This window comes from Carex rostrata, chromosome 16, assembly GCF_964058835.1.
Source record: "Carex rostrata chromosome 16, lpCarRost1.2, whole genome shotgun sequence".
Taxonomy (NCBI): Eukaryota; Viridiplantae; Streptophyta; class Magnoliopsida; order Poales; family Cyperaceae; genus Carex; species Carex rostrata.
The window spans coordinates 10,004,209-10,026,795 of record NC_135933.1 but is presented as its reverse complement, the minus strand read 5'-3'; the positions used below and the strand labels follow the sequence as shown (position 1 = coordinate 10,026,795).

Here is a 22,587-nt window from a genome sequence, read left to right as displayed (position 1 = left end):
TTGTATTAGGGTTGCATGTGCCCTGTTATCTTTCCATCTAGATACAGTACTACAGTGCTCCAAACACCTTCAATTGGAGGGTTGTACTAAAGTTGTAAACGCCCTATTATCTTGCCATAGAGAGACACCACTAGAGTACTCCAAACACCTTCAATTGGAGTGTTTTATTAGGATTGTAACTACGCAATTATCTTGCCATATAGAGACACTACTAGAGTGCTTCAAATACCTTCAAATGGACTGTTTTGTTAGGGTTTTAAGTACCATCCGGAGAGACTACTAGAGTGATCCAAACACCTTCAATTGGAGTGATTTATTATGTCTGTAAATGCCCTGTTGTCTTGCAATCTGGAGACACTACTAGTGTGCTCGAAACACCTTCAATTGAAGTGTTGTATTAGGGTTGTATGTTCCCAATTATCTTGCCATATAGAGTCACTACTAGAGTGCTCCAAACACCTTCAACTGGAGTGTATTAGGGTTGTTTGTTCCCAATTATCTTGCCATATAGTGACAGTACTAGAGTGCTCCAAACACCTTCAATTGGAGTTCTATATTAGGGTTGTGAATACCCTATTATCTTGTCATCTAAAGACACTACTATAGTGCTCCGTACAACTTCAATTGGAGTGTTGTATAAGGGTTTTAAATTCCCTATTTTCTTGCCACATAGAGACACTACTAGAGCGCAACAAACACCTTCAATTGGAGTGTTGTATTAGGGTTTTAAATGCCTTATTATCTTCCCATATAGAGACACTACAAGAGTGCTCCAAACACCTTCAATTGGATTGTTGTATTAGGGTTTTAAATGCCCAATTATCTTGCCATATAGAGTCACTACTAGAGTGCCCCAAAAACATTCAATTGGAGTGTTTTATTAAGGTTGTAAATGCCATATTATCTTGCAATCTGGACACACTATAATAGTGCTTGAAACACTTTCAATTCGAGTGTTGTTTTAGGGATGTAAATAACCTATTATCTTGCAATCTGGAGACACTACATGAGTGCTCCAAAGACCGTCAATTGGAGTATTTTCTTGGGGTTGTAAATGCCCTGTTATGTTGCAATCTAGAGACACTACCAGGGTGCTCCCAACACCTTCAATTGGAGTGTTATATTAGGGTTGTATGTGCCCTGTTATCTTGCCATCTAGATATAGTACTAGAGTGCTCCAAACACCTTCAATTGGAGGGTTGTATTAAAGTTGTAAACGCCCTATTATCTTGCCATAGAGAGACACTACTAGATTACTCAAAACACCTTCAATTGGAGTGTTTTATTAGGGTTGTATGTGCCCTGTTATCTTGCCATCTAGATGCAGTACTAGAGTGCTTCACATACCTTCAAATGAATTGTTTTGTTAGGGTTTTAAGAGCCCTATTATCTTGCCATCCGGAGAGACTACTAGAGTGATCCAAATACCTTCAATTGGAGTGATTTATTATGTCTATAAATGCCCTGTTGTCTTGCAATCTAGAGACACTACTAGAGTGCTCCAAACACCTTCAATTGGAGTGTTGTATTAGGGTAGTATGTTCCCAATTATCTTGCCATATATAGTCACTACTAGAGTGCTCCAAACACCTTCAACTGGAGTGTTGTATTAGGGTTGTTTGTTCCCAATTATCTTGCCATATAGTGACAATACTAGAGTGCTCCAAACACCTTCAATTGGAGTTCTATTAGGGTTTTGAATACCCATCTTGTCATCTAGAGACACTACTATAGTGCTCCGTACAACTTCAATTGGAGTGTTGTATAAGGGTTATAAATTTCCTATTTTCTTGCCACATAGAGACACTACTAGAGCGCAACAAACACCTTCAATTGGAGTGTTGTATTAGGGTTTTAAATGCCTTATTATCTTCCCATATAGAGACACTACAAGAGTGCTACAACCACCTCAATTGGTTTGTTGTATTAGGATTTTAAATGCCCAATTATCTTGCCATATAGAGTCACTAGTAGAGTGCTCCAAAAACCTTCAATTGGAGTGTTGTATTAGGGTTGTAAATAACCTATTATCATACAATCTGTAGACACTACAATAGTGCTCCAAACACCTTCAATATGAGTGTTATTTTAGAGATGTAAATAACCTATTATCTTGCAACCTGGAGTAACTACTAGAGTGGTTGAAATACCTTCAATTGGGGTGTTGTATAAGGGCTGTAAATGACTTATTATCTTGCCATATAGAGACACTACAAGAGTGCTCCGAAGACCATCAATTGGAGTGTTTTCTTGGGGTTGTAAATGCCCTATTATGTTGCAATCTAGAGACACTACAAGGGTGCTCCAAACACCTTCAATTGGATTGTTGTATTAGGGTTGTATGTGCCATGTTATCTTGCCATCTAGATTAAGTACTAGAGTGCTCCAAACACCTTCAATTGGAGGGTTGTATTAAGGTTGTAAATGCCCTATTATCTTGCCATACAGAGACACTACTAGAGTGCTCTAAACACATTGAATTGGAGTATTGTATTTGGGTTGTAAATGCCCTATTATCTTGCAATTTGGAGACACTACAATAGTACTCCAAACACCTTCAATTCAAGTGTTGTTTTAGGGATGTAAATAACCTATTATCTTGTAATCTGGAGACACTACTAGAGTGCTCCAATGACCTTCAATTGGAGTGTTGTATCAAGGATTTAAGTGCCCTGTTATCTTGCCATTTGGGAACAGTTTATTAGAGTGCTTCGAATACCTTCAATTGGAGTGTTTTATTAGGGTTGTAAATACCCTATTATCTTGCAATCTGGAGATACTACTAGAGTGCTTCAAATACCTTCAATTGGGGTGTTGTATAAGGGTTGTAAATGCCTTATTATATTGCCATATAGAGACTCTTCAAGAGTGCTCAAAAGACCGTCAATTGGAGTGTTTTTATCAGGGTTGTAAATGCCTTATTATTTTGCAAGTGTCCACCAAACGCCTTCAATTGGATTGTTGTATTAAGGTTGTAAGTGCCCTGTTATCTTGTCATTTGAAGATAGTACTAGAGTACTCGAAACACCTTCAATTGGAGTGTTGTATTAGGGTTGTAAATAGCCTATTATCTTGCCATATAGAGACACTATTAGAGTGCTTCAAATACCTTCAATTGGAGTGTTTTATTAGGGTTTTAAATGCCTTATTATCTTGCCATATAGAGACACAACAAGAGTGCTTCAAACACCTTCAATTGGAGCGGTGTATTTGGTTTGTAAATGCCCTATTATCTTGCCATCTGGAGACACTACTAGAGTGATCAAAACACCTTTAATTGGAGTGTTTTATTCGGGTTTTAAATGCCTTATTATCTTGCCATAGAGAGACACTACGAGAGTGCCCCAAACACCTTGAATTGGTTTGTTGTATTTAGGTTGTAGGTGACATATTATTTTGCAATCTAGAGACACTAGTGGTGTGCTCCAAACACCTTCAACTGGAGTGTTGTATTAGGGTTGTAACCCTATTATCTTGTTATCTGGTGAGACTACTAGAGTGCTCCAAATACCTTCAATTGGAGTGTTGTATTTGTGTTGTAAATGTCCTATTATCTTGCCATATAGACACAACTACTGTGCTCCAAACAACTTCAATTGAAGTGTTGTATTAGGGTTCCAAATGCCCTATTATCTTGTCATCTGGAGACACTACTAGAGTGCTCCAAACACCTTCAATTGGAATGCTGTATTTGGGTTGTAAATGCCCTATTGTCATATGGAGAAACTACTAGTGTGCTCCAGACTCCTTCAATTGGAGTGTTTTATTTGGGTTGCAAATGCATTACTATATTGCCATACAGAGACACTACAAGAGTGCTCCACACACCATCAATTGGAGTGTTTTATTAGTATTGTAAATGCTCTGTTATCTTGCCATATAGAGACACTACAAGAATGCTCCAGACACCTTCAGTTGGAGTGTTGTCTTAGGGTTCTAAGTGCCTTGTTATCTTGCCATATAGAGACACTACTATAGTGCTTCAAACACCTTCAATTGGGTTGTTTAATTAAGGTTATAAATGTTCTATTATCTTGCAATCTCGAGACACAACTAGATTGCTCCAAACACCTTCAATTTGAGTGTTGTATTATGGTTGTAAATGCCCAATTATCTTGCCATACAGAGACACTACTAGCGTGCTCCAAACATTTACAATTGGAGTGTTGTATTAGGGTTGTAAGTGCCTTATTATCTTGCCATCTGGTGCCGTGACAAGAGTGCTCCAAACACCTTCAATTCGAATGTTGCATATGGGTTGTAAATTCCCAATTATCTTGCAATCTGGAGACACTACTAGAGTGCTCCAAACACCTTCAATTGGAGTGTTCTATTACGGTAGTAAATACCCTATTATCTTGCCATCTTGAGACACTACTAAAGTGATCCAAACACCTTCAATAGGAATATTGTATTAGGGTTGTAAATGCCTTATTATCTTATCCTCTAGAGACACTACTAGAGTGCTCCAGACACCTTCAATTGGAGTGTTTCATTCGGGTTGTAAATGCCTTATTATCTTGCCATATAGAGATACTACTAGAGTGCTCCAAACACCTTCATTTTGAGTGTTTTATTAGTGTTGTAAATGTCATTTTTATCTTGCCATATAGAGACACTACAACAGTGCTCCAGACACCTTCAATTTGAGTATTTTTTTTAGAGTTTTAAATGCCCTGTTATCTTGCCATTTAGAGACACTATTAGAGTGCTTCAAAGATATTCAATTGGGGTGTTTTATTAAGGTTGTAAATGTTCTATTATATTGCAATCTGGAGACACTTCTAGAGTGCCTTATTATCTTGCCTTCATTTGGAGTCTTGTATTAGTGTTGTAACCCTGTTATATTGTCATCTGGAGACACTACTAAAGTGCTCTAAACACCTTCAATTTCAGTGTTGTATTAAGGTTGTAAATGCCCTATTATGTTGCCATACAGACACTTCTAGAGTACTCCGAACACCTTCAATTGGATTGTTGTATTAGGGTTGTAAATGCCATATTATCGTGCCAACTAGAGTGCTCCAAACACCTTCAATTGGAGTGCTTTATTAGGGATATAAATGCCCTATTATCTTGCCATATAGACACTACTGGAGTGCTCCAAACACCTTCAATTGGAGTGTTGAATTAGGGTTGTAAATGCCCTATTATCTTGCAATATGGAGACACAACTAGAGTGCTCCAAACACCTTCAATTTGATTGTTTTATTAGGGCTGTAAATGCCTTATTATCGTGCCATATCGAGTAACTACAAGAGTGCTCCAAAGACAGTCAATTGGAGTGTTTTATTAGGGTTGTAAATACCCTATTATTCTGCAATTTGGAGACACTACTAGAGTGCTCCAAACACCTTCAATTGGAGTGTTGTATTAGTGTTGTAAGTGCCATGTTATCTTGCAATCTCAAGACAGTACTAGAGGGCTCCAATCACCTTCAATTGGAGTGTTGTATTAGGGTTATAAATGCCTTATTATCTTTCCATATAGAGACACTACTAGAGTTTAACAAACATATTTAATTGGAGTGTTGTATTAGGGTTGTAAATGCCCAATTATCTTTTCCTATAGAGACACTACTAGAGTGCTTCAAACACCTTCAATTGGAGTGTTTTATTATAGTTGTAAATGTCCTATTATTTTGCAATCTGGAGACACTACTAGAGTTCTCCAAACACCTTCAATTGGAGTGTTGTATTATGGTTGTAAATGCCCTATTATCTTGCCATATAGAGACACCGCTAGAGTGTTCCAAACATCTTCAATTGGAGTGTTGTATTAGGGTTGTAAATGTTTTGTTACCTTGCCATCTGGAGACAGTACTAGAGTGCTCGAAATACCTTTAATTGGAGTGTTGTATTATGATAGTAAATGACCTGTTATATTGCCATATGGAGACACTACTAGAGTGCTTCAAAGACCTTCAATTGGGGTGTTTTATTAAGGTTGTAAATGTTCTATTAGCTTGCAATATGGAGACACTAGTAGAGTGCTCCAAACACCTTCAATTTGAGTGTTGTATTATGGTTGTAAATGCCCTATTAACTTGTCATATAGAGACACTTCTAGGGTGCTCCAAACACCTTAAATTGGACTGTTGTATTAGGGTCGTAATACCCTATTGTCTTGTCTTCTGGGGACACTACTAAAGTGATCAAACACCTTCAATTAGAGTGTTGTATAAGGGTTATAAATGTCATATTTTCTTGCAATCTGGCGATCCTAGTAGAGTGCTCCAAACACCTTCAATTGGAGTGTTGTATTAAGGGTGTAAATGTTATGTTATCCTGCCATCTGAAGACAGTACCAGAGTGATCGAAATACCTTCAATTGGAGTGTTGTATTAGAATAGTAAATGCCCTATTATATTGCCATATGGAGACACTACTAGAGTGCTTCAAAGACCTTCAATTGGGGTGTTTTATTAAGGTTGTAAATGTTCTATTAGCTTGCAATATGGAGACACTACTAGAGTGCTCCAAACACCTTCAATTTGAGTATTGTATTATGGTTGTAAATGCCCTATTAACTTGTCATATAGAGACACTTCTAGGGTGCTCCGAACACCTTAAATTGGACTGTTGTATTAGGGTCGTAATACCCTATTGTCTTGCCTTCTGGGGATACTACAGTGATCAAACACCTTCAATTAGAGTGTTGTATAAGGGTTATAAATGCCATATTATCTTGCAATCTGGCGATCCTAGTAGAGTGCTCCAAACATCTTCAATTGGAGTGTTGTATTAGGGTTGTAAGTGCCCTATTATCTTGCCATCTGGAGACATTACTAGTGTGCTCCAAAATACCTTCAATTGGAGTGTTGTATTCGAGTTGTAACATCCTTATTATCTTGCCATCTAAAGATATTACTAGGGTGCTCTAAACACCTTCAATTGGAGTGTTGTATTAGGGTTGTAAATGCCTTATTATCTTGCCATATAGACACTACAAGAGTGCTCCAAACACATTTAATTCGAGTATTTTGTTAGTGTTGTAAATGTTTTTTTTTATCTTGCAATATAGGGACAGTACAAGAGTACTCCGAACACCTTCAATTGGAGTGTTGTATTAGGATTGTAAGTGCTTTGTTATCTTGCCATCTGGAGACAATAGAGTGCTCCAAACACCTTCAATTGGAGTATTGTATTAGGGTTGTAAATGCCATATTAGTTTGTTGTTCGTGTAACTGCTGTGCAATACAAATCGCTACTGAATCTGCAGCAATCAACTACTGTTAGCTTAAGTAACTGTTGAAACTCTTTGTGCTAATTAGTAGTCTACAAGACAAAAGTAGCTGTTGAAGGATCTAGATAATCCATCTAGTATTTAATTGAACAGGTAAAATTTAATTAATACTAACTAAGGTCAATTGATTCAAAAACAGGTTAATTATCACTCAATTGTCTTAACTACATATTTGTGTATATCTAAGGATTAGATAAAAAATTATTATGAAAATTGAACATTTGACATAAAATGTTCATAATCAAAAGCAACCAATAAGTGAGCTATGGCATTGCTTTTGAAGGCAGGAAAAAACAATTTGATATCTAGATCAGGACAGAAGTTGAGTGACATACATATAGTGGTTTGCTAAAACCCTAACCGGGTTACCTGAACCCTATCCGCCCGTACCCGTTACCCGTGTTGGGTTTTCGATGGTTCAAACCCATTGATTTAGCTTAAGGTGCGGAAAGAGTAAAACAAAAATTTTTACATCTACCTTAAGCTACGGATTAAATGAATCAAGAAGATCCATTTAATCCTATTTACAAATCTACTCCATAATTGATTTTCTAAAGCTTTAAATCTATTTATCAATTAAATAGATTAATATAACAATTTATACCTTGTTTCCAAATCACAGTTGGAATGCAGACCGAGCGAGAAGAGCTACACCAAGGAAGGAATCGACTCGGAGTATCACACGTGTGATACCTCTATCGGTTATCCACCAGGACTAACCGGAGAGCGGTTTATTTCTTCTGCCAGAAATACCGTAAACCGCGGAATTCTGCAGAAACACTATTCACCGAAAAAGGGACAGATTAAATATATTTAAGACTCCAAGTTATTCCGTTTCACTTAAAAAGAAAAACAAGAAATACCGCAGAGTTTGCAAAAATATATTTTTCCGAATCTCGTAATAACCGAAATCAGGGAAGAGAGGAAAAACTGATTAACGAAGTAATCAGATTAACACGTGAATTAGTAAGTTTTCTCTCTATCCTCACCCCTCTATTTATAGTGTTTTGAGGAGGTTCGCAAAAGACCGAAATACTCCTCAAAACAAATCTATTTACCAAAAACCCTTGACACCTCATCCTTTAATATGTGAAAAGACCAAAATACCCCTTCCACACCCTTCCACACTCTTCTCCATGCTTCTACACCCTAAGGTGTCATGCAAGGTGGCATAGGTGTGAAATGACCATTTTGCCCTTGGCCCATTAAGGCATGAATAGTAAAAGGCTTTGATTTTGGGCTTTGACTTTGGGCTTTTAATTTTAATTAAGGCTTTGATTATTTTGGGCTTTTAAACCCATAATTCAAATCCATAATTAACAAATTAAAATCCAAATCAAATATATATAATTGTCATATACAATTATATTTCTTTTCGGTTGTTGTTCGGTAACTTTTATACAACGTAACGTGTACATTTATAAATTAACCGTTGTTTCTGCTTGTCATTCTAAATGACATTTATAATTTAATTATATCACGTATAATTAATTATAACCATCTTAATATTAATTATAATCAATTTATAATTAATCAGTAAGATTCCGAGTAGCTCCTATATGGTGTGACCCAATAGGATCTGCGTTATGTTGGTAAACAGAGTTAAAACTGTTTTAACTTCTATAATCATGAGTGGTATCTGGCAACACATCATGATCATCCAATTACACAGATGATGTTGTACTGTACAATATCACGATCCAGTAAACTATTTACTTGTGTCAGTTCTTTTGTCTCATAGCTATCAGATTAGTTTCAAGGTAGATGTGTGTCATCCTTGCAAATTTAATATTGTCTTGATCTTGAGCAGATTATCAAATATAATTACTCTTGTAATTATACCGCATGCAGATAATCTAACTCTACCAAGGGGCCCAGTGATGCTATAGCTCGTATAGAGATACGAGGGACAATAGTACTTTTGGTAGACTATCACTTCCTCAGCTAAGCTATACATATGGGAATGCTACCGTTATGACTGCTTTTTACGGACAGCGGTAGATAGCAATCACACATACATATTTCTCAGTGGGAACGATAAATACCTCATACTTTAGAACGTGACACTGAATGAAAACATAAATGACACAAACATAATTCTATTTAATGTCTCATTCGGGGTCTGTCAAATACCATGTCCTTAGAACATGTATCTATGTGATTAAAATGACATCTCGTGTCAGGTGGTTTGTAAAACTTAACCATCTTTTAATCCACATACTAACCTTATAGCGGTAATTAGTGTTCCTGCTAATTACCTTGGTCAGTGACCTTTTAAGAGTATATATCATCTATATTATGGAGTTTCACAATTTCAGTCATGAACTCGAAATGATCCATAAATGCAATAATAATACTCAAGGTAACAAAATGATATATAAATAAACATTCAATTCATGAACAAAGTTTTATGATAATTTATTGTATTATTGACTTCTAGATTATTACAAACTAACAACCCGAGGTACCCGTACCCGTGCCCGGGTATAGGTGGGTAAACGGGTACATGGGTACGGGTTTGAGACGGACCGGACACCATTATTTGGAAAAAAACTCGCCCAACCTGTACCCACCTTACTCGTGCCCGAAACCCGCCTACCCGGACCTATTGTACCCGTACCTGCACCCGTGTGCCCGAACCCGCATCCCTTTACCCGTTGTACCCGCACCCTATACCCGTTTAACCCGTACCCATTAACCCGTTTAATTTTGAAATTCAAATTTTTTTCAAAATTTCCCCGCCGGTTCAGACAAATCGGGCCTGGACCAGTCAAATCAAACCCGGCCGGACCCACCCGGGTCAAATCCCGGTTTTTTTTTTTTAACTTCAAATTTTATTCCCCCATCTAACCCTCTTCCTCTCCACATTCTATCCCAAACTCTCATTCTCTCAATCTCAATTCTCAATTTTCATTATTCTCAATTTCTAGATTTATTGTTTAAAAAAAATATAGTTGTAATTTAATTCATTCTACAAATACGCAAACAGAATTACGAAGGTATCGAAATTACAAAGTTCGGCACCTCCCGCAAAATTTTTCCGCAAGATTTAAAGGTTAGATTTATTTATTTTTGTAGAGTAAATTTAGTTTAAGTTAGATTTATTGAAAGTTAAGTAATTAGATTTGTTAAATTTGTTAAGTAATTAGATTTGTTAGATTTATTTTATGTTAGATTTGTTAAATTTGTTAAGTAATTATATTTGTTAGATTTATTTTATGTTAGATTTGTTAGATTTATTGAATATGTTAGATTTATTTAGTTTATGTTAGATTTGTTAGATGTGAAGTAATATTTGTTTTGAATATGTTAGATTTTTTTTTTGAAATTCGGATTTATTTTGAATAGGTTAAAAAAGATGTTAGATTGATTTTTTTTGAATATGTGAAGTAATTAGATTTGTTATGAATATGTTAGATTATTTTTTTAAATTCGGATTTATTTTGAATAGGTTAAAAAAGATGTTAGATTTATTTTTTTGAATATGTGAAGCAATTAGATTTGTTTTGAATATGTTAGGTTTTATTTTTATTAAGTTAAAAAAATGTGTTATAATTATATTTGTGAATATGTGAAGTAGTTAGATTTGTATTGAATAGGTTAGATTTTATTTTTCAAATTCAGATTTATTTATATTAGGTTAAAAAAAGAAGTTAGATTTATTTTTCTGTTTTTTTTTATGTTTATAATTTCTGTTTTCTAAATTATGTTTTTCAATTTCTGTTTTTTAGTTTCTATTTTTTAAATTCTGTTTTTTAATTTCTGTTTTTTAAATTCTGTTTTTTAAAATTCTGTTTTTAAAATTCTGTTTTTAAAATTCTATTTTTTTAATTCTGTTTTTTAAATTCTGTTTTCTAATTTCTATTTTTTAAATTTTGTTTTTTAGTTTCTGTTTTTTAATTTCTATTTTTTAAATTCTGTTTTTTAGTTTCTGTTTTTTAAATTCTGCTTTTTTATGTTTATAATTTCTGTTTTTTAATTTCTGTTTTTTAATTTCTGTTTTTTTATTTCTGTTTTTTAAATTCTGTTTTTTAAATTCTATTTTTTAATTTCTGTTTTTTAAATTCTGTTTTTTGAATTATGTTTTTTGAATTATGTTTTTTTTATGTTTATAATTTATGTTTTTTTTATTATGTTTTTTAATTTCTGTTTTTTAAATTCTATTTTTTAATTTCTGTTTTTTCAAATTCGGATTTATTTTTAATATGTTAAAAAAAGATGTTAGGTTTATTTTTTTTGAATATGTGAAGTAATTAGATTTATTTTTTGGAATAGGTTTAAAAAATGACATCTCCTCATCACGAATCGGTGGAAGAAACATTTGAAGCAAGAATGTCGGCTTCTATTTTTGGCCCTGATATGCCACCACCTAATTATCCACATAATTATCTTGATAGTTCCTCCCAAATGGCACCACCTAATTATCCACTTAACTATCCACACAATTATCAAAGAAGGGACCAAATCCTAGATTTAAATTATCAATAACCCTCCCAAATGCATGCACCGTATTATACTTCCAACGATCCAAACGCCTACATTCCACAAGAAACATTTCAACCGACACCACCGTATTGTTGGGTTTCGGGGTCTCCAAAACCCATTTAGGCTTAAGCTGCGGAAAGAACGTAAAACAAAAATTTTACTTCTAACTTAAGCCAAGGATTAAACGGGGTATGTCAGAAAACTTTCCAAGGCAGTCCACCTTCAGTATTCCTTTGGCATCAAAACCCAATTTAATACTTTTACAGATCTACTTCATGATTGATTTCTAAAACTTTAATCTACTTACCAATTAAATAGATTAATATAACATAATTATACCTTGATTCCAAATTCCAATTGGAAAGCAGACCGAGCGAGAAGAATGATCAGGAATGGTTGCCTCAGAGTATCAAATGTATGATACCTCTATCGATTATCCACCAGGACTAACCAAAGAGCGATTTATTTCTTTTGCCAGAAATACTATAAACCACGGGATTCTGCAAAAACATTATTCATAAGGAAAAGACGAAAACTCGTAAACACGAATTTTCAGTTACTCAATTTCACCAATGAGCAAAACTGAAATACCGTGAAATTCGGGAAAACACTATTCACCGATCCCATAAATCTATTAATCAACAACCCGCAAGATTATACGTCAACTACGTATAACTTTCTTTTCTCAACTGAAACACTATTTGGGAGAGAAACCGAGAAAGAGAGAAAATAGATTACCGAACTGATCAGACAGATTCGGTATCTCAGAAATTATTGATTTTCTCTCTACCCCTCCACCCCTATTTATAGGGTTATATGGCGGTTGCCAAATGACCGAAATACCCTCGGGTGGATAAGGACGATGACATGACACGATGATGTGTCATGTGGATAAGACTGATGACGTGTCATGCGGATAAGACTGATGACGTGTCATGCGGATAAGGATGACATGTAAAAAGACCAAAATACCCTTGGCCGAATTCAATATCCATATAATTATTCTGAACAATTATATTTCTTGCGATTGTTATTTCGATAACTTTTGTACAACGTACCGTGTACGTTTATAAATTAACCGTTATTTTTGCTTGTCATCTTATATGACATTTATAATTTAATTATAACACGTATAATTAATTATAACCATCTTATTATTAATCATAATCAATTTATAATTAATCAACAAAATTCTCCGATTAGCTCATATACGGCGTGACCCAGTAGGATCTATGTTATGTTGGTAAATAGAATTAAAATTGTTTTAACTTCTATAATCATAGGAGGCATCTGACATCTGCACTATGACCATCAAATTACACAGATGATGCTGTACTGTACAATACCACGATCCAGTAAACTATTTACTTGTGTCAGTTCTTCTGTCTCATAGCTATCAGATCAGTTTCAAGGTAGGTGTGTGTCATCCTTGCAAACTTAATATTTTCTTGATCTTGAGCAGATTATCAAATATAATTACTTTTGTAATTATACCGCTAGCATATAATCTTACTCTATCAAGGGGCCCAGTGATGCTAAGTCATATACTTTTGGTAAACCATCACTTCCTCAGCTAAGTCATGTATACCGAAGAGCTACTGTTATAACTGCGTTTTACCGACAGCGTTATGTAACAATCACACATACACATTTCTTAGTAGGAAAGATGAATACCTCATACTGTAGAACTTAACACTGAATGAAAGCATTAATGACACGAACACAGTTCCATTTAATGTTTCATTCGAGGTCTGTCAAATACCATGTTCCTGGAACATGTATCTATGTAATTAAAATGACATCTCTTGTCAAATGGTTTGTAAAACTTAACCATTTTTTAATCTACATACTAATCTTGTAACAGTTAATTAGTATTCCTGCTAATTACCTCGGTCAGAGACTTTTAATAATATATATCATATATATTATGGAGTTTCACAATTCTAGTCATGAACTTGAAATGATCCATAAATACAATAATACTCAAGGGAACAAAATGACATTTTATTAATCATTCAATTTATGAACAAAGTATTATGATAAATTATCGTATTATTGACTTTTATATTATTACAAACTAACACGTATGCATATGGAGGCACTTCTTCTGTAGCATCGAGTCAATTTACTCCCTCTATAGAAGGTACTCCTTCGAGAAGTGCCCCTAAATTCAGGAAGAAGTTGTCCCTCCTTCGACAAGTACCCCCTACAACAACCAGCGGGAAAGAAGGCTAGAAGAGCTCCCGACTACAATCAGGTGTGGGCCAAATTTTATAAGATTAACAAAGATGATGATGGCTTTATGCTCACCCTTGAATGTAAGGTAAAAAATTGCAAGAAACCTTATTTTGTGTATAAGCAAAGTAGTGGTATGAGCAGCTTTAAAAGAGATGTCGAAATGCATGAAAAAAAGGGTGAGCTTTCAAGTGAAAATGCTGAACCGAGACAAATCCAAACCCTTATTAATGCGGATGGCTAACAAGGCTTTTTCTATATCTTTCGATAAGGCTAGTAACAACATTGCTTTCATTGAAATTTTTAAACAGTCACTAAATCCGATTATGAATGGTGAAATATTTCACCAAAAGTGTGCTTGTCATATACTTAACCTCGTCGTGAAGGCGGGTCTTAAAACTATTGATAGTTAAATTTAAGGATGCCCTCAACCACATTGTTTCAAACCATGAAAGAAGACAAGAGTTTGCGAAGTTGTGCGCCGGCTATCGACTGAGCAAGTTGAAAGTACCTTGGGATATAGATACCCGTTGGAACTCAACCTATAGGATGTTGAACCGATGCCTTCGTTACAAAGCTGTCATATGAGAGTTTTTGAGAGGCTCCACCCCTGAGGGAATGTAATTGGAACCCACCGGCGGGGAATGGGGCCAACTAGAAAGGCTTGAAAAATGCCTAGGAACCTTTTTTCAAGCAACCATCAAACTATCATGCTCGTACTCACCGACGGTATTTGAGTTGTTGGGGGCAAATCTACCAAATTTCCAAGGTGTATCGTCATTTGGAACAAGCAGAAATCTACAATAAAACTCTCACGCCGATCGTAGAGGCTATGAAACTAAAATTTCTAAAATATTGAGAAGATGTATCCCTCCTGGCCATTATCGCAAGCTGCCTCAACCCGGCATACAAGAAATATTACACAATCAGAATGGTTGAAGCGTACAAAGATAATATATATTTAGTCACAACCGGGGTCGAGGCATACGTGGATGCAAAGTTCGCTGAGATGTTTAACATATACAACTCAAGAATCAGTGGCAATCAGAACTCGTCTTCGTCCCGTGCTGCCCCTGGGTATGAATAAATAGACATGTGTTTTTAATCTTTATTATTTATAATAAATACATTATTTGTCCACTAATTTTTTTTATTTTTTAATAGTTTCACTTCCAGGAGCACTAGCAGTAGTGGATTGTTAGCAGATTTCTAGTCAGATAGCCAACCGCACGCATCCACAAACGAGTTAGTGAGCTATTTGAATATGCGCAACGAAGATGAAGACGTTGACATCATGACATGGTGGAAGAGAAATCAAAGGTCTTATCCAACGCTGGTGATGATGGCCCGCGACATCTTTGCCGTACCCGTGTCAACCGTCCCTTTCGAAAGTTGTTTTAGTTCGGTGAACAGGATCCTCTCCGATAAACGCAGTAAGTTGGGTGCACATATTTTTGAGAGACTTGTGTTCTTGAAAGATTGGATTAGTGTTGACGAGCGCATGCAACATCGAGATCAGGAATCATCATCCGCAACCGATACTGAAGAAAGCGGTACCGAGCTGCAGCCCTGGGCTAATTCAGATTCAAACGGTGCGGAAGAGAGCGAACAATGGTATATGAATCCAAACTACTAGATAGGTAGTGTCAGTATAAATTTCTAACATCTTTTAATATTTATGGTTATTTTTTAAATTATAATTTCTAAACATTTCAATTAGTTTTTAAATTATTCATTTTAAAGAAGAATTACTAACAAACAAAAAGTTAGAACTCCGCCTATGTTATTTTACATAGCCGGTCCCAAGCCCGGAATAAAGGAGGAGGGTAACTTTTATTTTTTAATCTATTGTTTTCAAATTATTCATAATTATTTTTAAAATAATAAATTGATTTAAGAAATTTTTAATTTATATTTTATTGTTTTAATTAGAATGAGAATTTCAAAATAAAATAAAATGACTCGTGTAAAGAAATAAATAAAAAGATTTGTACTTAGTCGTATAAATATACAAATTTTTGCACGAATAATTTTTATATATAAGTTACAAATTTTATTTATTTAGAAATTATAAAGATGTGACTTGATAATTTCATGTATATATATACACTATTTGATATCGAACTATTCAGATTTTATAAATAAAATTATAAACACGTAATAATATTCGTACGACACTGTAAAACAAAAAAAAGAAAAAAAAACACAAAAAAAAGAAAAAAAAACATAAAAAAAAACATAAAAAAGCAGAAAAAAAAAATACCCGGACCCTACCCGAGGTACCCGTTAACCCTACCCGAGACGGGCACGGGTATGAAACGGGTAGGGTAGAGATGGGTATGAAACGGGTAGGGTAGAGTTTTTGAGATAGAATTCTGAAAGTCTTCTCGCTTCTTCCACCATCAAAGAATTGAGAGGAGAAATCCATTAGAAACTTGGAAAGAATTTCTCAAGGGCGATCTTGTTGCTTTGGAAGACCTAATCTAAGATTCAACCAAAAGGGCGAGAAAGGAATAGCTTGCTAGAGTCTTGTCTCGCGCTCAAGGAGACGGTTGCTTCTCCAACCTAGGACTTGATATTCCATGGCAAACGACATGGAATCAGGTATTGTATTCCGCACTAAAGATTATGTTTTGGGTCTCTTTGGCATAGGACGGTCTTAGATTAAGGTGGAGATTGTTTCTTCTTCCCGGGGTGTAAGTGTTTGACCCCTAGATGAGATGTAATTATTTAATCTCTAGATAAGACGTAATTGTTTGGCCTTTATGATTCCCAACATAATTTATTTACAATTTTATTTTGTTATTGCTATTTGGGGTACGTAGCTAATATTGTTTTTTATTCCTTCAAAAACACAACATTGTTTTAAATCAAGGACTTATTTACTATCATCATAAACATCAGTTCATTGACGTCCATAATTTGATTATTGACATATTGTGATATCGGCACAATATGTTCGATTGCACAGTACACATTATTGATAAATTTTATCAGAAGAAAAAAAATATATGGTGGGATAGAACATATATAACTTCATTAAATGTAAACAGTTGGTTACTTTGCAATTGTGTTACAAATCAGTTGTCATCAATAGGTCAGGCACATAGTCAGATATATGTTTTCACTTGTGTAAAGTCAAATTACCAATGCAGGTCATATAAAAGTGACATATACCATGCTGAATGGAATGGAACAGGCAAATAACAATTTGGTTGGACTCTTTATGCACAAACACAACTTATTTTGACGTGGGATTATCTGAAGGGATATCATTCCTCTGTTTTTCTTTTGAAACAAAAGACTGAGGTTGACCAGGTGGCTTGGAGACAATCCTTTTCCTCTTTTTGACCGGGGAAGGAACCACTGCTGTAGCCACTTCCTTCTCTACCTTCTCTACCTTCTCTTCTCCCTTCTTAGTCCTTTTCCTCTTTTTGACCGGGGGAGAAACCACTGCTGTAGTCACTTCCTTCTCTGCCTTCTCTTCTCCCTTCTTTATCTGAATAGCGGCCGCACCTCTTCTCTCCTCTCCATTCTGGTACAGTTCAGCCTTCTTCCCTTGAGAAATATGTCCCTCTTCATTCTTGATGCAAACGTGTGCAGCCTGGTAAGCCTGGTGTGCCTCTTCCTCTAATGGAAAGGTACCGAGCCAGACACAGACCCCACGGTCCCAGATTCTCTTAAGGTGACCCCCCTGTACTTGCTCGAATTATGTTTTTTCTTTTGGTTTTGGTTTTGGTTTTGGATGGGGATTGACTGAGGATTCACCCCACCATTTGCCCTCTGACACGATTGACACTGTTGGCCGACTATCTGAAACAGCTGGCATTGTGTTATCGCTGCCTCTTGATCAATGTGGGCCTTTTCCTTCTCGATGCAATCGTATGCAGCCTGGTAAGCCTGGTGTGCCTCTTCCTCTGATAAGAAGACACCGAGCCAGACACGTTGCCTACGTATCGGGTCCCTAATCTGTGCGCCCCATTTGCCAGATTTCCTTAAGGTGACCCCTTTGTACTTGCTCGAATTTTGATTTTGGTTTTGGCTTTCGTTGGGGATTGATTGGGGTATCACAATTGTTTTTGAGAATCTCTTGTGCTGGATTCTTTCAAAGGAATCCGAATTGAAGTCAGTATAAGAATCGGTTGCATCGGGATCGGTGAAGTAGATGTGAATAGTTCTATCCTGTGGTTCCATTTTTTTAATTTTTCCTATTTCTGGTCTTTCTTTTCCTAGTCTCCTTTTTGTGTAGATCTTCTTTTATCTGTAGTGTATGTCAAGTCTGATTACGTGATGAAGAGAAAGCACCACCTGCTTATGTGAATGCAGCAATGTGGACAAAAAAAAAGGTTTTTATAACAAATTAGTGCAGGTTTTGAGAAGGAACCAACTAAAATTGATGAATACATGAAAATAAAATGTACTTAATTGACGATTGAGTTCGCTGATTGAATATTAAGCTAAGCACAACTGTTGACTACATCGGGTTTGCCTATGGAAAATAGTTATCTCCTATCTAGTCAAAACAATTATGCTAAAAACACCTTCTTTTGCGAAGTTTGAATATATATGAAAATACGTAGGTGTTGCTGATGATATCATTATCAAGTCAAAACAATTATGAAATATTATCCCATAGAATCTACTTAGACTAACACCTACAAAAGAGAGGAGACCCTAAATTTACTACAAAAAGGAAATAAATTTCATCATAGTAAGCTATTAAGGTAATAGCCACTTAGGCAATTACTCTCAAGTGTAACTCTATTTATATTGTACAAACTAACAAGTCAGGAAAGAGAACAATGAAATAAATCAAATAAAGTCAAAACATGAGTTGCATATTATAATTTCTGTCAAAAGCAACGAAAACAAAATTTTAAGAAAACTAAACTAAAAACTATTGAATTCTAGCAATATAATAAACTTACGAGGAATCTAACAATTAAAACAGAAACTAAGCAAATCATCAATTGCAGCATGCAGCTCAAGATAGGGGAAATATTCCTATGTACCAAAAAAATAAAGAAAGCAACAACTACATAATATCAAGTTATGGGGAAAATTGGGATACTGGCAAAATCAAATATAATATCTGAACTAAAAATTAGGTCTGGTCAATTGTCACACCCCGCGGCCACGGGTCGTAACAGTCCCCCGCCGTAAGCATACAACGCCGTGTATGCTTACAAGGCTACTCACATTTCAAACCAAACAACAAGCAATTCAAACAAGTTTCTAATATATATATCAGAGTACACAGTCTGGTCAGCATATAATACAACAAAAGTACCTCATCCGGATACCAACCACGAGGCCTACCCTAAATCTATACAACAAAAGATATCTAGGGTCATATACTGGTAAGCTACTAAGGCCTACTACTCTCGTGCCTCTCCGAAATCAGTCGCACCAATACCTGTAAAATAACGGGGAAGGTGGGGGTGAGAATAAATTCTCAGTGCGAATTTGCCACATTTGAATTATTGGACTTGCAATCAAACTCTATATTCAATAATGAAACCCAAACAACAACAATGCAAACAGTTATATAAGAAAACATAAATAACAGAATGCCACTACTCGACAACAGTTAATCAACCTGAAACACAGTTTACGGAATTTCCAAGATGAATCTCAAACACAACATATATTTTGGCTTAACTCGATTCCTAACTCAGTTCAGTAGGGCTTGTAGCAATTACAGATGTTCTTTCGAGCTGAACCTTTATCAAACCCACATCTGTAGGGTTACTGACACCTACAGATGGCCAACCGCGGACCCTTTATCTGACACCCATCTGCAACCGCTTGGCTTAACAGTTTATTAAGGTCCGGTTCAAATCATGTAAAGAAAATCCACTTTAGAATCGTTTCCAATATTCGTCATATTCAATCGATCGTTCAAATGCATTAACACGTAGGAAAATGCTACCGAGCCATAGACGTTACACAAGTCAACCACGATTTCCAATCACACATCTCATAACATAATCACCCTCCCTCGTCCCAACCGGTACTGGGAATATCGAGGGCCGTTCACCTAAGGCCATTTAGGATCCTGGGAATCCAAGTCAGCATACAGCCCGACTTGGCAAATTAATTGGATCCAAGTGCTTAACTTCGTAAATCCATTCACACACATATCAATTCCACTCGTGGTGACTTTAAATCAAAATCAGATCACAATAGATCGACATAACCTATAACCATACCAGTATGCAAATCATTCAATTCAGATCAATTCGAGTTTAATTTGATTGGGCTATGCAAATGCTCTACGCAATTCAGTGATGCAATCAATGATATTCAACATGACAAACGAAAACACAGTTTAATTCCTGAAAATAAAGTATCAAACAAGTCCAAGAATCCCGCACCTTAGTATGACGAGCGTACCGCTTAATTTAAGGATCGGACGTCTCGTATTGTCTCGCAAGTTCTTGCTCGACCGAGCCTACACCTATATTATACGTATACTTGGTTTAATTTGGATTCAGTGGTCCATACGTTTACTTAGGGTTTGTACAGTCCTAAATCAATTCTTATGTTTTGGTATCGATTCTTTTCGGTTCTTTCTTTCTTACCAAAATCTCACATAACGGTACACAATTCCATCTAGGCCCTCTAGCCTTATACTATTTCACTTTGGTAACCATCAATCACCGTTTCACTACTTTGGTTCTCGGATCAATTCGATTCACCGTTTGGTTAACCCTAATTTGGTCAAAACCTCAAATCAGCCGTTAAATGTTCTAAAAATTCACGATCAGGAGGCAACCCTACCGATTACAAGTCTAATTGGTCGGGTTAAACAAATCAAATCACGATTATGCCAACTTTCAATTTTGGCACGAAACCCTAGAAATCAGATTTCATAAATCGAAAGAAATCGGGAAAAAGATTGGCAAACAAACTAGTAAGGAGTGTAGAGGAACTAATTCTCGAGCAATTCGAACACAAATCTCGGGTTTAAAACGAGAATCTGAGAAATCGAGAAAATTCGAGGTTTCGAAAGCAAAAAGGAGAGAAAGAAATACCAAATAGAAGGGTTCGGAGAGATCCTCGGCTGCTTTCTCGGTTCCAGACTCGATTTCTCGCAACAATCGGGAGTCTGAACGAAACGGAAACTCACGGGATCTTTTCCTTCTCTCTTAACCGAAAATTACTTGAAAATGGGAAAAATGGTGAAGAGAGAGAGAGAGAGAAGGTTTAATTTGGGTTTTAGGGTTAAAATTACCCTGAATGCGGATTAGCCAATCCGCACTGCGGGTTACCTAATCCGCACTCGAGACTTAGTCGGTTGTCAGCCGAATCCAGGAAAAGTCCGAGCCTACTGCGGATGAACCTGATCCGCACTGCGGTTCACCCTCATCCGCACTCACTACTTAGCCGATTTCAGGAAAATTCAGTGCAATACAGAAATTCATGAGTGCGGCTAAACTCATCCGCACTGCGGATCCCTCACCCGCACTCACTACTTAGTCATTTTTTTGGCAAAATTCCAGAAAAAGCCTGAGCCACTGCGGATGGCTTCCACCCGCACTGCGGTCAACCTAATCCGCACTGGGGCTATAAAATTCCGAAATCTCGAAATTTCGACGCGGTTTCAATTCACAATTAACTTACTTATTTAGGGGAACCTTAATTAAGGTTTAAACTTCCATTTTATTAACATGATTTATCGATTCTTTCTTTTAAATCATTCGAATTTAATTGTAAAAATTTCATAACGTAACATCAATGCATCTTAAATTAAAATAAGTACCTATAAACCCTTACCAATAATATCTGATGCGTGTCAAAATAAACTCCGCGGTCTTCACCGGTCGTTGCAAAAATCCTAACGAAGAAGAAGTAGAAGAAGAAGTAGAAGTAGTAGAAGAAGAAGATTCCATCTTGATCAGATCGGAAGACATAAATTCCATATGAAATAGTTCCAAAATCGTAATAAATAACTCAATCTGAAACACAATCGAGAGAATTAGATCATATAGGACTAAATTGGGATAAGGTTTATGCAATTTAGCTTTGGAATGATTCAATTTGTGGTACGACAAAAAAAAGTACTGACCTTTTTAAGGTTTAGGCACGCTTTTCTTCGTTCTTTCTCCTTGTCGTTTCTGCGTATTCGAAATTGAATCAGAGATCGAATAGAGAGAATTAGATCGTGGAGGAATGAATTGAGATAGGGTTTATGAAATTTACCAGCGCTTTCTTTTGTTCTCTCGCCTTCTCTTTTTTGCGTATTTTCGGGTGTTTTTGAAATGATGAAAGGAGATCGTTGCCCTTCTGAAGTTTATGCGCTTTTTTTTTTTACGTTCTTTTCCCTTACTTTTCTGAGTATTTGCGCCGAAAATTAAAATATGCAATTTACCTTTCTAGGTTTAGGCGCGCTTCTTTTCGTTCTTTTCCCTCTGCGTATTTGGAATTCGTATCCTCCGCATCCGTTTTTTTTTATGTACCACCCTAATAAATAAGAATTAAATCAATACCATCCGTTAATTCCGAATTAAGATTCCGCCACGCTCGCACAGTAGATCTGCGAACGGGTCGCTACCCGTTCGCGTAATAGCTAAGCGGACTAACCCGTTCCCGACGACCCGTTCCCGACGACCCGTGCGC

At 36.0% G+C, this 22,587-nt stretch overlaps 1 long non-coding RNA gene across 2 annotated transcripts in view; it reads right to left on the bottom strand.

Annotated features, from left to right (window-relative positions):
- Positions 1-22,277, bottom strand: part of LOC144567496 (uncharacterized) — a 33,210-nt gene extending 10,933 nt beyond the window's left edge. Inside the window, exons 1-4 of one of the 2 annotated variants that reach the window (XR_013515425.1) lie at positions 22,171-22,277; positions 22,037-22,085; positions 21,745-21,926; positions 19,183-19,381 (exon numbers count right to left, since the gene is read on the bottom strand). This is a non-coding gene — a long non-coding RNA (uncharacterized LOC144567496). Of the gene's footprint in view, positions 1-19,182; positions 19,382-21,744; positions 21,927-22,036; positions 22,086-22,170 lie in introns of those variants that run through there. The other variant, XR_013515426.1, reaches the window with a different exon arrangement.
- Between the last annotated feature and the right edge of the window lie 310 nt (positions 22,278-22,587).